We start from the raw sequence: 15,215 nt of genomic DNA, 5'->3' as shown, positions 1-15,215 counted from the left end.
CTGGGAGGTATTCAGGTCATGAGGGTGGAGCATGAGTGGATTAAAGCCAGTCTAAAAAGGGCTTGTGGATGTGGGTTCCCTCTCTTCTGCATTTCTGTCCTGTAAGGAACAGTGATTGCCCCTGCTCCGGAAGATGTAATGTGTAAGGTACCATCCTGGGGGTGGCCCTCTCCAGACACCAAGCCTGTTGGCACCTTGATCTTGGACTTCCCAGCCTCCAGAACTGTGAGAAATAAATTTCTGTTCTTTATTAATTACCCAGCAATTTTTATAGCTGCACAAAATGGTTTAAGACAGAGGTCATAGCAAGCTTCAGTTTTTACTTTTTCCCCTTGCATCTGAACAATTGCAAACAGAAAGAACAACTGAGTGCTTTATTTCTGCAACCACCATGCTGCTACTGAGTGAAGGGGAAGGAGGGATAAGAGCTTGCCTTCTTTCCTTGTGTTAATTGCAATATCTTCCAAAACCCAGCAAGGAAGGCATGAAGTGAGCCTACCAAGGCCAGTCTCCAGATGAGGGGACTGTAGCTACAGATTGCTATGTTTCCTGTTGGTGGTGGTAGCAAGATTTCATAGGGGCCTTTCTTGCCATTGCTCAAAATGAAATGCATTGACACCAAAGGAAGTGGTGAAACTGTGGGCATTGTATGCTTTAGAAATTTGATATTTGGAAACCTGCAGACCTGAAGAGGCAGTAGCTTCTCCTGAAGATCTGATACCCAAGGGCTACCCAGATAAGGAGCTGACTTGTCAGGAAGTGTGGTGGACCTTGACGCAAAAACTCAAAGCACAAATGTTTCACTTCTAAATTTTGCAGGCTTTGTTATATAGACGTTTTTGTTAAGCCCTGTATAAAACAATAGCATGACTGGGTCCTTTCCCCTCCTCGTGGTGACTACGTGCATCTTCTACGAACATTCCCATGTCATGTGGTCAGCTTCCAAGAAAGACTTTACCAATGAGTCTGTTTACAGATTCTCAACCAGAGGACTTACAGGAATGCACAGTAGCTATTTGTTTGGGATGCAGAGGTATATGAGCCCCAGACCTCATCCCCAATCAGGCAGTTGGGTAGGAATGGTGTGGTTACTGATGGTGGGAGGACAGGGATGGTGGGGAGTTTCCTGTGGAGGGCCCACCACTGAAGAAATCTCTCTACCTCCTGGTTTGATCCAGGTTTTCCAGGGATAAAATAAGAGGGGGAAACAAAGAAGTAATCATTTCCCAGCCCCCAATATGCCCCATCTCTGTCTCAGCTCCCAGCAGAGCAGTAATAGGTCCCTTCTTATCAGATGGCATCGGAAGGGGGTGGGTGCCTGGGTGGGTGCCTGGCTGTGTGCAGTGAGGAGGTCTCAGCAGCAGCTTCTGAAGCCAACTGCTTGGCTGGAATCTAGGTGCGCTACTCACTAGCTGGGGAACTTACAGCAAGTTACTTCACCTCTTGTGCCTCAGTTTTCTCATCCGTCAAAAGGGAGTACTAATAGCAGCATCATTGACAAAAGCTGAAAGGTGGAAGCAAACCAAGTGTTCATCCACTAAGAAATGCATAAATAAAGTGTGGCCTAGACATACATGGAATACTATTCAGCCTCAGAGGAAGAGAATCTGGACACGTACTGCAACATGGATGAACTCTGAAGACATCACGCTGAGTCCAAGGGCAAACACTGTATGATTCCTCTTAGATGAGGTACTTGGAGCTGTCAAATTCGTAGAGATAGAAAGTAGAATGGTGCAGGTCAGGCGTTCAAGACCAGCCTGGCCAACATGAAAAAATCCTGTCTCTATTAAAAAAATACAAAAATTAGCCAGGCGTGGTGGTGTGCACCTGTAATCCCAGCTACTCGGGAGACTGAGGCACGAGAGTCACTTGAACCCGGGAGGTGGAGGTTGCAGTAAGCCAAGATTGCACCATTGCACTCCAGCCTGGGCAACAAGAGCAAGACTCCGTCTCAAAAAATAAATAAATAAATAAAATGGAAAGTAGGACGGTGGCTGCCAGGGGCTGGAGGAAGAGGGGAATGGGAAGTTCTTGCTTAATGAGCATAGTTTCAGTTTCGCAAGATGAAGAGTTCTGGAGATGGATGGGAAGATGGATGCACAACAGTATGAATGTACTTAATGCCACTGAACTACACACTTAAAAATGGTTACGATGGTAAATTTTGTGTATGTGTGTTTCACCACAATTTTTAAAAATAAATAAGTAAGGAGAAATATTACCCACCTCAGGGTTGTTCTAGGATTAAATGAGTTAATTGAGTTAATTCACTGGTTCTCTACCAGGGAGCTTTTTTCCCCTCCACTCTGCCCCCCAGGGGACATTTTGTTCCCGGACCAAACTGAGGGTCAGTATGCTATTTCTCGCCACCTAATAACGAGATGCAGATGAACTGGGGAGGAAGAGAGGTTTTATTTTCTGCAGTCGGTTACAGGGAGAAGGCCTGGAAATTATCGCCAGACCAACTCAAAATTACAAAGTTTTCCAGAGCTTATATACCTTCTAAGCTGTATGTCTACATGTAAGTGTGCATTCATTTAAAGACATAAGTGATTAACTTCTTTTAATCTATAACCAAGGTCTCAGTGCTGAAGACCTTCCTCTGGGGCCTCAGTAAATTTGCTTAATCTAAATGGGTCCAAGTGGTGGGGTGATTAGCCTTATCTTGTCTCCTGTTAAATCACGGAGGTTTGGGGAGTTCCTTTAGACCCCCAATAAACTTATTTGTGGAGGCCTGGTGAGTTTCTTCAGACCCCCAATAAAACTCATCTAATCCTAAAAGGGTCTTGTTAAGAATTTCATTATTTGGTCATGCTTTAAGGCCTAGGCAAGACTCTTGGTGGGCTTCTGCTACATTCCAGCCTTTGTATAAGGGCACTGGCTTTTTTTTAGCTTTTAATGTTTAACTTAACCACTCAGTCAGTAGTGAAACAGTTGTTATGGAGGCCTGTGTTAGTGAGACCTGGCCTGCCACAATTTGACAAAAGTTGGTTACCACAACTTGTAGAAGGCTGGTTGGTGCTATTGGCATCTGGAGGGTAGAGGCCAGGGATATGGACGGGACAGTGCTGCACATCAACACACCAAAGACCTGTCCCACCCAGGATGCCGAAGTTGAGAAGTTCCAGTGTAAAGTACCTGGTGCAGAGGCCAGAGGCAGTGGCTCACGTCTGCAATCCCAGCACTTTGGGAGGCCAAGGCGGGCAGATCACCTGAGGTCAGGAGTTCAAGACCAGCCTGGCCAACATGGCGGAACCCCCTCTACTAAAAAATACAAAAATTAGCCCGGCGTGGTGGCGCAGGCCTGTAGTCCCAGCTACTCCGAAGGCTGAGGCAGGAGAATCGCTTGAACCCAGGAGGCAGAGGCTGCAGTGAGCTGAGACTGCATTACTACACACCGGCCTGGGCGACAGAGTGAGGCTCTTGTCTCCAAAAAAAGAAAAAAAAAATCTCCCTCGTAATTTCTATCTGTTGTCCTCACTAAGATTGGGTGTGTGCACACATCCCTCACCTGAGCGTGTGTCGGCAGCAGCACTGAGGCCCCTACACCGAGAGGCTGGCTGCCCGCGATGTCCTCGTAACCCAGGACGCAAACGATCGTTGTGGCATATTAGAACACCGGACGCTAGGCGTCCTTCGCTGCAGCGCAGTCACCTTATTAGAACACCGGACGCTAGGCGTCCTTCGCTGCAGCGCAGTCACCTTGTCGCCGTCAGCGGTCCCCCTATGTGCGGATGGAAGCAGGGTAGTTTGCCCTTTGTTCTCTAGAGGCTGCCCTCACCTCGCTGTCCCCTGAGAGGAACAGGCTGGTGGCCGAAGGCACATCCAGAGCCATCCTTACAGCCCCGCGTGCAGCCTCTTGTGAGAGTCAGTGCACTTGGCACACAGATTCTGCAACACCCCCGATATTTCCACCGGCGATTGTGATGGTAAGGTTTAGGGTGGCAGGGGTCATATTTAACCAGGAGAAAGAACTTACATGTGGCAAATGCACAGAAGTATAGGAGTCATGCATAGATGTGTGCACGAGAAACGGCCAGTTGCCAGTAGTGTGCAAACTCCTGGCTTAAACAGGTCCCAAGAGCCTTTCATCCATTGATTTGTCCTTCCTCACCTCTCTTTTGGGATGCGTGCATGTCTTGGGGGTCACTTTTCCATTCCCCTGACCCCAGCACCCCACCCTCAGTCTCTCGCCAGCGTCGGCTGAGCTCCTACTGCCATCTTGTGGCCGTTCACGTAAGGTGCACCAGAGAGGCGGAGCCCCTGCTGTTCTTGTCCTAGGACTTGATTTGCAGAGATTTGGGAGCCTTCCTGACTCTGGGGTGCTCATTTCCTTCACGAACAGAAAGAAAAGTCACTCCTGGGCACATTGCTGTCATGTGTGAGGCTGGAAGCACTCCCTACGATGGGATTCTCTCAACTGTCCCTATTTGCATCTCTAGTCCTCACGTAGTGCAATTCACTGTGTGAGTGTGTGTGTGTGAGAGAGTGTGTGTGAGTGTGTGTGAGAGTGAGTGTGCGTGTGTGTGTGTGTGTGTGTGCGCGTGTGTGTGATTATTGGTAAGGGGAAGGTACAAGAAGCAGGGTAGGCACTGATGCTAGTACTATACTTCAAAGTCCTCAAGGAAGAAGTTGTCTCGTTTTGAGCCAAGGATTTGGGTGTTTCTAGAGAGAGGAAAAACGTGAGCTCCAGAGCTCATGAAAAGCTCCATCACAACAAAGGATTGTGTTGTCTTTTTAGCCACATCCTCCCATTCACATTGCAGCATATTGAGATCTTGGCACTGTCTCCACTCTTTCTTTGGCATATGGCTTCCAATTTGAGCTCCCTGAGGTGAAGAACCATTCAAGTCCACAACCTGCATCTAACTTAGGGCTGAGCCTAGGGAAGGTATTAAATGTTTCTTGAATGAAAGAACCTTATCTTCATTCAGATGCTCTGTGGTCAGCATAGCCTGTCAATTCTTCTTCCAGAAATCATTTTCCTATCCCTAGCCCCCTCTCTTTATTCCCAGTGTCAATGTAATGCATGCCATGTGCCATTCGGCCACTGAAATTTTCGTTTATGATGAGATGCTCATTCCCCTTGACTGCACAAAGTTAAGTCCCTCCCCAGGGATTTCCCTCCATCCAAAGGAAACTGATTCACCCAAGGTTAAATCTCCTCCTGGGGGTAGCCCACATCCCATAACTAATCAATGTTGGCGGGGTGGCCCCAGCCCCTGTACCTCAAATCCAGACAACTCTGAAGGACCATCAGAGACCCAGAACTTCCTGTGGGATTGGCTGAGGCCTCTATGGTGACTGCATTGCAGTTCAGCTTCTCCCTCTGCCCAAAGTGCTTCCTTCACTCCTCACAGGTTGAGGGCTATGGTTGCACTGGAGAAAGACAGCAAAAGGCCGAGGGCAGTTACTCTTTGCTGAGGACAAAGTGTCAAAGTCCAACAGGCCTCCTTGGTAGCATATAAAGAGATCCTCATCTTCAACTAGAGGGCAGAAGCAGCTGAGGCTCAGAAGGGAATGGAGCTCCAGAGAAGACTGGACTCTCAGTTTAGATGAGTCCACTATGCCAAGGCCCCAGCTGGGAGGGAGACTTGAGATGGGAATCATGGCAGCTCTAGAGCTATCTGTGAGACTGGCTGAAGCCTCTGTCATAACTGCATCACAGTTCAACTTGAGGTTCTTGAAACCCCAGGTCCTCCAAACACTGGCCTGCAGATGTGACCCATACCCCCCTACTTGAAGACAACTCAAAGACTCCTCATACCTTTCATAACTTACCCCCACCTCCCTGCGTGGCTAAAAGCTACAGTCAAGCCAGAACACAACCAGGCCAGGAATGTACTGGGGCCCCTGAGGGAGAAGGAGACTATACATCAAAGAAGCTATAGGGCCTAGCCAGCATGTACTGGCAGAAGCAGAGAGGATATATATGGGATGGGATCTGGAGGGCACTGAATCTAGAGAAATAGAATATAAAGTTGGATAATAGAGAGTTTATTAATATGAGGACATTCTTCTATGATACAAGATGAATATCCTGTTGATATGGACAGGAGACGGAAATACTGGGTAGAAGAGGGCAGTTCCCCGGCAAAGGTCCCACCCTCAAGCCTGGATACCCATGGCCCTAAATGGGAACAGGCATTCCTGTTTTCACGTTCAAAGGTTGCCTTTTGGCCTGCCACACCCGTTTATCTTGTACCCATATAAACCCCAAACCCCCAGCTCCAGGAGTAGATGAGCAGATGAACAGAAGAGCAGCAGAGAAGGAGAGAAGAGAAGGAACATTGGGAGGAGTTCAGCTGGGGACAGTTGGAGAGGAAATCAGCCTCAGGACAGCCAAACTCCAGGAGAAGATCACCTTCTTACTTCATCCCCTTTCCAGCTCCCCATCCATCCCACTGACAGCCACCTCCACCACCCAATAAAACCCCTGCATTCACCATCCTCCAAGTCTGTGTGTCACCTGATTCTTTCAGGACACTGGACAAGAGCTCAAGATACAGAAAGCTGTCACACTGGCCCTCTGCCCTTGTGAAAAGGCAGAGAGTCTACTAAGCTGTTTAACACTTAAGCCATTGGTGGATGGCAAAGCTAAAAGAGCACACTGTAACACTTGCCCACTTGGGCTTCAGGGGTCGCAGGCGCCCACCCCTAGATGCTGCTGTGGGGCCACAGCCCAGAAGCACTCACCCCAGCTCCTGAACCTGCCTGTCTGTGTGCTCTCCCTCCCATAAGGGGTTTGAGCAGCGGCTGTGGCCAAACAGACAAGCCACACCCCTATTGCACGTCCTGCAAGGGGGGTCAGAGAACTCTCCCGTGTCACTGTCAAAGCTCCTATATGCAAATATGCTGCTAGGTTGATTCCTAGAAGCTGGGAAAAAGCACTAGCCCATACTAAGTGAAGTAGAAATGCCAGAATTGCCATGGCAAGTGATAGAGAAAGGGACCAAAGGCCCAGAAAAGTGGGCTTGATAACACAGGCATTTTATATAAGGTGAGAAAACCCACCAGCCAATTACATTCCATGGGATGGAGGCCTAGAAAGAATACTTTGACTAGCAAAGTGATAAAAAATATGTTGATGAGAAGGGCACCAGCATTATTGAAGAAGCTCAGTGGTGGCCGTCCTTTGTAGACCAGGGCTGAGACTAGCAGATGCTCTTGTAGAACTAGCTTTCCTTATAGCCACAGGATGATGGGGTTTCAAATTAACAGAGGCCAGGAAGCATGTGGCATCAGAAACCAGGTGTATGTAATTACTGTAATAAGGAACAAGGTTGGAGTGGCAGCCAGAGCAGCCTGGCCCAGGCAGAATGTGACAGTTGTTAATAGAACATGGCATTCTGAAGGTCAAGATATGTGGGCAGCCACCAAGGGTCTCACTCAATCTACACAATCAAGGAGGCTGAGGGAGGCACTCTCATAAAAAGTCACAGTCTGTTGTCTAGTTTCTGGACCTGGGCCAGTTTTCAGACCTAGAACTTGGTAGCTGAAAGAAGAGCTGGGCCCTCAGCAGAACCTTGCAATGCCACAGCAATGTATATGGTATGATTACCTTTATTTAGCCTTCCCCACAGGACCTATGGGCCAAGGGCAATATCCAGAAACTTTGAGGACTGGTTGGACACAGACACAAGGCCTGAGCTAATTGATATTGGACACCCAAGCCACCTCCAGGGAGAATAGAGGGTGAGGAGGCCATACGGGGACCAGCTAAGAAAGTCCTGGTGCAGGTCTCACGGTGGGCTCGCTGGGTCATAGAACTGTCCCGTGGTTATTTCCCATTTCCTTAAGCATATAAGCAGAATGGACATATTTGGCAGTTAGGTGAACCAACTAGTTAGTCAACCACATTGAGGAAGGCCAAGTAGAAATCCATGAAATTTCTCCCTACTTCCAGTCAAGATGGTAAATCACGAACTATACTATTAATATATCCTGTGGGGACTAGAAGAGACATAAAGGACAGGGTTGGTGGCCTCCATATTCCAACTGATTCACTAGTCATCCAACTGCCCAACAGGTTCACGTTGCCCGCTGCCTAGACGGAGCTGATTTATCAAGACAGCAATCACAACAGAGAAAGAGTAATTCACACAGAGCCGGCTGTGCGGGAGACTGGAGTTTTATTATTACTCAAATCAGTCTCTCCGAGCATTTGGGGATGAGAGTTTTCTAAGACAATTTGGTAGGTAGGGTCTCAGGAAGTGGGGAGTGCTGATTGGTCAGGTTGGAGATGTAATCATAGGGGTGGAAGTAAGTTTTTCCTGCTGTCTTCTGTTTCTGGGTGGGATGGCAGAAATGGCTGAGCCAGATTACTGGTCTGGGTGATGTCAGCTGATCCAGGGAGCACAGGGTCTGCCAAATATCTCAAGAACTGATCTTAGGTTTTACAATAGTGATGTTATCCTCAGGAGCAATTTGGGGAGGCTCAGACTCTCGCAGCCAGAGGCTGCATGACCCCTAAACCGTAATTTCTAATCTTGTAGCTGGTTTGTTAGTCCGATAAAGGCAGACTGGTCCCTAGGCAAGAAGTAGGTTTTTTAGGGAAAAGGCTAGTATCAATTTTGTTTCAGAGTCAAATCATAAACCAGATTCCTTCCCAAGATTAGCTTGGTCTATGCCCAGGAATGAACAAGGACAGCTTAAAGGTTAGAAGCAAGATGGAGTCAGTTGGGTCTGATCTCTTTCACTGTCATAATTTCCTCAGTTATAATTTTTGCAAAGGTGGGTTTCAGTCAGGCCCTGCAAAAAGCATACAAATGTGGTATCTTTCCTAGAGCAAATTAACAGTGTATCAGGTACGTGGCATACAGCCAGTCTGGCAAGTGTATTCTTATCCACCCCTGTAGAAAATGAGGACCAGAAGTAGTTTGCATTCGTGAGGTGAATAACCCTATGCATTTGTAGGCTTGCCCCAAGGTTATGTTAATTCTCTGCCCTCTGTCAAAATATAGTCTGAAGAAAGCTGAACCTTCTGGACATGCTGCAGAGGATTACATTAATCCATGACATTGATGACATTATGTCAGTCAGACTGGATGAGCAAGAATTGGGAAGTCTGGTGGGAGATAAACCCTATCAAGATTCAGGAGCCTGCTGGGACATTGCCTTCAAATTAAAGGACTCAAAAGGAATCGCATGTCCTATACAATCAACCTGGGTTCTGAGGTCAGTATAGTCCATTCATGGGAACATTATTCTGGCCCATTTGCCAAGACACATGGAAAGCTACCAACATTGAGTGGGACCCAGGGGAGAAAATAGCTCCACAGCCAGTCCAGGGTGTGATATGAGCAGCCATGTCACTTGATCCATACAATCTGGTATTCAAATTATCTGTGATTGAGAAAAAATGCTACATAGAGTTTATGGTAAACCTAACTGGAGAATCACAATGTAGACCCATAGGGTTCTGAAGTAAGGCAACAGAGAACTATATGCTACAGTTTATATATTTGCAACAGAGAACTACATACTATTTAGAAACAGCTCCTGGTTTGCCCCTGGGGTTTGGTAAAGATTATTTGATCACACAACTTGTCAGACACTCAGCCACGTGTCTGAGGGGGCCTAGTAGGAATCCATCCTAAGACTGAAGTGGTACAGAGGGCCTACGCAGACTGTATGAGCAGGTGGTGCAGACCCTCCCATGTCATTCACTACTGTTACAGAATAACTTTTCCTCAGCTCATGCAGATGGCCAATGGCGTGAGGGGTGAATCCCTTATAACCAACTGATGGAGGAGGAAAAAAGCCAAGTTTGGCTCAAGATGAGTTGGTTCAATATGTATATGCAAACCATTAACGGACTGCTGCAGCCATACAGCCCCGTGCTGGTGGTCCTCTAGGACAGTAATGAGGGAAATCATTGCGAGGCAAACGTCAGGCTATTAGGTCATCCACTTTATGTGGAAAGAGAACAGAGGCCAGAAAAACACATGGAGTCACGGGAATAGCAAATGGCTTGGCTAGTTGGTCAGGGGCCTAGGAGAAAGAAAAGACTGGGGACAGGGGTAGAGGCACATGGACGGCTCTCTAGGAGTGGGCATGGAATGTAAAGATTTTTGAGTGCAAGTTAACGCTTACCAGAGAGCATCTGCTGTGGAGGAGGCACTCAACAACCAAGTAGTCCAAATCATTGGTAGTAGTCCAACCAAATAGCAGTCTAGTTGACATCAGCCATCTTATTCAATGGCCACTCCTGTGCTAGCAAAATTGGGTGCATGAGAGGAATAGCTATGGTGGCAGCATGGAAAATGTGTAAAAAGATTCCATTCACCAAGAGTGATCTAGCTACTTACTGATGCTGCCAAATATTTAACCTGAGTGCAACAGAAAGCAAGGCTGAGCCCCGATACAATACCCATCCCTTAAGGAGGGCAGCCACCCCTCTGATGGCTGGTTGTTCACGCTGAGCCCCTTCCACTCTAGATGGCAGCAGTTGTTTATCTTGACTAGAATTGACACATGTTCTAGGTATGGGTTTTGCCTTTTCTGCTTGCATAGCTTCAGCCAATAGTATCATCAAGGATTTATAATGTGTCTGATTCACCAAATACATAACCATGGGACCCACTGATCCTATCAAATACTGTAGAAGCTGGTGACTTGATAGTGCAATTGGATGGTCCTTTAAAAGTACAGCTGAGATTCCAGTTTGTAAATAATATTCTTTGAGGATGGGGTAGCATTGCTTAGGATGTGGGGTACACCCTAAATCAATGACTACTATTGTGGTTATGTGGCCCCAAATGGGTGGAATTCATGAAACTGAGAACCAATAAGTAGAAACAGAAGTGGCCCCACTTACCATCTTTACCAGTGACTCACTTGGAGAATTTGCTCTTCTTACTCTTGCAACTTTAGACTGTGTGGGTCTAAAGATCCTGGTTTCCACAAGGGAAAAACTTCCATCGGGAGAGACAGCAAGAGTCCCATTCAACTTTAAGCTATTGCTGTTGTAACTGGACCCAGGTTCAGCTGCTCACTGCTAGAAAGCCAGGCATGAGAGGTGAGAGTTGATGGAAGGAAAAGTTGGCTTTAATCAAGTGCTAGCAGGCTTGTGGAGCTGGTCTTTACAATTTGGTTATTTTTCCTTCCACCACCCCCACTTCTCATGTTTGGCTTTCAAGTGGTGAGCAGCCATACCTGGGTCTGGTTACAAACATGGCACCCCATTAGATACGAACTGACCCCTAGCCCCTGCTCTGCTAGCCATAACTACAGCTTTAATTAGACAAGAGACTGATTTTAGTAACTTTGTCCTGATAAGAGATCATGACTATGTACTAGTTCTGGCCTGTTGAGAGAAATTGTGCACTTGTACACCTTTGTGTCCTGAAAATAATTTTTTTTTTTTTTGAGACGGAATCTTGCTCTGTCACCCAGGCTAGAGTGCAGTGCACAATCTCGGCTCACTGCAACCTCCGCCTCCTGGATTCATGCCATTCTCCTGCCTCAGCCTCCCAAGTAGCAGGGACTACAGGCGCCCGCCACCAGGCCCAGCTAATTTTTTTGTATTTTTTAGTAGAGACGGGGTTTCACCGTGTTAGCCAGGATGGTCTCGATCTGATCTCGTGATCCGCTCGCCTCGGCCTCCCAAAGTGCTGGGATTACAGGTGTGAGCCACTGCGCCCAGCTGAAAAGAACTTTTGACATATAGGGCCTAATTGTAACAGATTTAAATGTTAAGTCTCCACCCCAAATGGAACATGGGTCATGTTCATGTTACATGCATATTTGTTTGATACACGTCATGAATTCACCTTGATGCATATTAATAGCTCCTCCTATAACCTGTCACATATATATGTTTAGCTAACCTGTCATCTTATCCCCACAGAAGCTCTGGGTACAATTGACAGTGGGGAATGTGCACTATAATTAAGACTGAATGCTGTGTGTACATTCCAGATAACTCTGGAAATACATCCTCAACCCTGCAAGACATGCACAAGCAAATTAATGCTACGTCTGATCCCACAATGTCCTTAAATCAATGGCCCTCTTCATGATCTAGAACAGGCCCCTCCTGGTGAAGAAAAAAAAAGGTTGCTCATAATTTTGTTACCAGAAAGTCGTCTTGATCCAGACCCCAAGAGAAGGTTCTTGGACCTTGCACAAGAAAGAATTCAGGGCAAGTCCATAAAGTGAAAGCAAGTTTAGGAAGAAAGTAAAGGAATAAAAGAATGGCCACTTCATAGGCAGAGCAGCAGCATGGGCTGCTCAACTGAGTATACTTACAGTTATTTCTTGATTATATGCTAAACAAAGGGTGGATTATTCATAAGTTTTCCGAGAAAGGGGCGGAGACTTTCTGGAACTGAGGATCCCTCCCCTTTTTACACTATATAGGGTAACTTTCAAACATTGCCATGGCATTTGTAAACTGTCATGGCTGGTGGGAGTGTCTTTTAGCATGCTAATGCATTATAATTAGCGTATAATGAGCAGTGAGGACTACTAGAGGTCACTTTCACTGCCGTCTTGGTTTTGGTGGGTTTCGGCCGGCTTCTTTACCACATCCTGTTTTATCGGCAAGGTCTTTATGACCTGTATCTTGTGCTGACCTCCTGTCTCATCCTGTGACTAAGAATGCCTAACCTCCTGGGAATGCAGCCCAGTAGGTCTCAGCCTTATTTTACACAGCCCCTATTCAAAATCGAGTTTCTCTGGTTCAAATGCCTCTGACAACTTTAGCCATGATTATTGGGATAAGTTTATTCTTCTGCTGTGGGCTGTATTGCTGTTACACACCCACTATGATGCTCCAGCAGATCTCTTCTGTAAGCCCAGGGACTCATGAATACTTTCGACTCCAGGAAGACAGGTTCCATTCCATGGACCCCTAACTATGCTGTTTTTCAGCAGGAACTAGCCAGAATGAATACACCATCCCTATTCCACAGAGATGGAATACAATTTGACAGTGGGGGAGTTTGTAACCAGGAACCTCAGTTTTAAAAAGTGCCCATTTTCTTCTTCCTTCCCTCCCCTCTCACCTCTTCATTCCTTCCCTCTGTAGGCACTCCCCTCTGACAGTGCATGCTTGTCTAATTATGCTTTTGCTTAAGAAACCCTGGAGGCTAATCTTGAAACAAACCAGGCATGGAGCTTCCGTTGTGGAATTCTCCTGCTTAAGGGGAGTCACGAACAGGTGGAGGGCGGGTGGGTTAAGACAGTGCCAACTAGATATTGAGAAAAGTGATGATCTAAGAAGGCCCTTCGAACAAGACACACAGATTCTACGCCCTGCGCTCCTCCTGCCTGTCTCCCATACCAAGTTTCCCTTTCAAAGCCCTATGGTAAAATTTAAAAATTTTTATTATTATTATTATACTTTAAGTTTTAGGGTACATATGCACAATGTGCAGGTTAGTTACATATGTATACATGTGCCATGCTGGCGTGCTGCACCCATTAACTCGTCATTTAGCATTAGGTATATCTCCTAATGCTATCCCTCCCCTCTCCCCCCACCCCATAACAGTCCCCAGAGTGTGATGTTCCCCTTCCTGTGTCCATGTGTTCTCATTGTTCAATTCCCATCTATGAGTGAGAACATGCAGTATTTGGTTTTTTGTCCTTGCAATAGTTTACTGAGAATGATGATTTCCAATTTCATCCACGTCCCTACAAAGGACATGAACTCATCATTTTTTATGGCTGCATAGTATTCCATGGTGTATATGTGCCACATTTTCTTAATCCAGTCTATCATTGTTGGACATTTGGTTGGTTCCAAGTCTTTGCTATTGTGAATAGTGCCGCAATAAACATACGTGTGCATGTGTCTTTATAGCAGCATGATTTATAGTCCTTTGGGCATATACCCAGAGAAATGCAAATCAAAACCACAATGAGATACCATCTCACACCAGTTAGAATGGCAATCATTAAAAAGTCAGGAAACAACAGGTGCTGGAGAGGATGTGGAGAAATAGGAACACTTTTACACTGTTGGTGGGACTGTAAACTAGTTCAACCCTTGTGGAAGTCAGTGTGGCGATTCCTCAGGGATCTAGAACTAGAAATACCATTTGACCCAGCCATCCCATTACTGGGTATATACCCAAAGGACTATAAAAATTTAAAATTTAAGTTGGTACTTCAGAAAACTAGTTCATCATCTTCTTGGCTTCATGCGCGTCCGTGTGAAGAGACCACTAAACAGGCTTTGTGTGAGCAATAAAGCTTTTAATCACCTGGGTGCAGGCAGGCTGAGTCTGAAAAGAGAGTCAGCAAAGGGAGATAAGGGTGGGGCCAAGATGAGCCAGATAAGGGTGGGGCCAGGATGAGCCAGGAGAAGGAATTTCACAAGACAATGTCATCAGTTAAGGCAGGAACAGGCCATTTTCACTTCTTTTGTGGCGGAATGTCATCAGTTAAGGCAGGAACCGGCCATCTGGATGTGTACATGCAGGTCACGGGATATGATGGCTTAGCTTGGGCTCAGAGGCCTGACACTCCTGTCTTCTTATATTAATAAGAAAAATAAAACAAAATAGTGGTAAAGTGTTGGGACAGTGAAAATTTTGGGGGATGGTATGGAGAGATAATGGGCGATGTTTCTCAGGGCTGCTTCGAGCGGGATTAGGGGCGGCATGGGAACTTAGAGTGGGAGAGATTAAGTTGAAGGAAGATTTTGTGGTAAGGGGTGATATTGTGGGACTGTTAGAAGAAACATTTGTCATTTAGAATTATTGGTGATGGCCTGGATACAGTTTTGTATGAATTGAACAACTAAACGGAATAAGAGAAGGAGAAAAACAGGTATTAAAGGTCTAAGAATTGGGAGGACCTAGGACATCTAGAGTGCCTAAGGAGATTCAGCATAGTCCTGTCAGCAAAGATTATTTATTTACTTCAAGACTTAAGAGTGGCAGTTTGGGGATAGCACTAGGAGATATCAGCTGTGATGGCTTGGAGAAACAGTGTAAACCAGCAGTGTAAACAAGAGCAGGGCATGTATGAGTAGTTGAGAACGGTGAATAGGAGTATGACTAGACAGAAGATAGTAGGGATGACAAGTTTTTTGGGGGCACAGTTTAAGTTGGTCTGGTGTCTGGAATGAGACTGGGGCCTAATAAAAAGGAGCATCTATACAGGAGCTCAAATGGGCTGTACTTTGTAGCATTCTGAGGACAGGTCTGACTTCTGAGAAGGGAAAGTGGTAAAAGTATTGTCCAGTCCTTTTTAAGTTG

At 46.2% G+C, this 15,215-nt stretch overlaps 1 long non-coding RNA gene across 1 annotated transcript in view; it reads left to right on the top strand.

Moving 5' to 3' along the window:
* Positions 1 to 3,605: 3,605 nt before the first annotated feature.
* LOC134760087 (uncharacterized) overlaps positions 3,606 to 15,215 on the top strand; it is a 33,050-nt gene continuing 21,440 nt past the window's right edge. The window contains exons 1-2 of the long non-coding RNA XR_010136995.1: positions 3,606 to 3,932; positions 8,967 to 9,180. This is a non-coding gene — a long non-coding RNA (uncharacterized LOC134760087). The remainder of the gene's footprint in view (positions 3,933 to 8,966; positions 9,181 to 15,215) is intronic.

Source organism: Pongo abelii, chromosome 15 (assembly GCF_028885655.2).
Source record: "Pongo abelii isolate AG06213 chromosome 15, NHGRI_mPonAbe1-v2.0_pri, whole genome shotgun sequence".
In the NCBI taxonomy this organism is placed as follows: domain Eukaryota; kingdom Metazoa; phylum Chordata; class Mammalia; order Primates; family Hominidae; genus Pongo; species Pongo abelii.
Note: the sequence above shows the minus strand (reverse complement) of the source record. Positions and strands in the feature narration are given on the sequence as shown.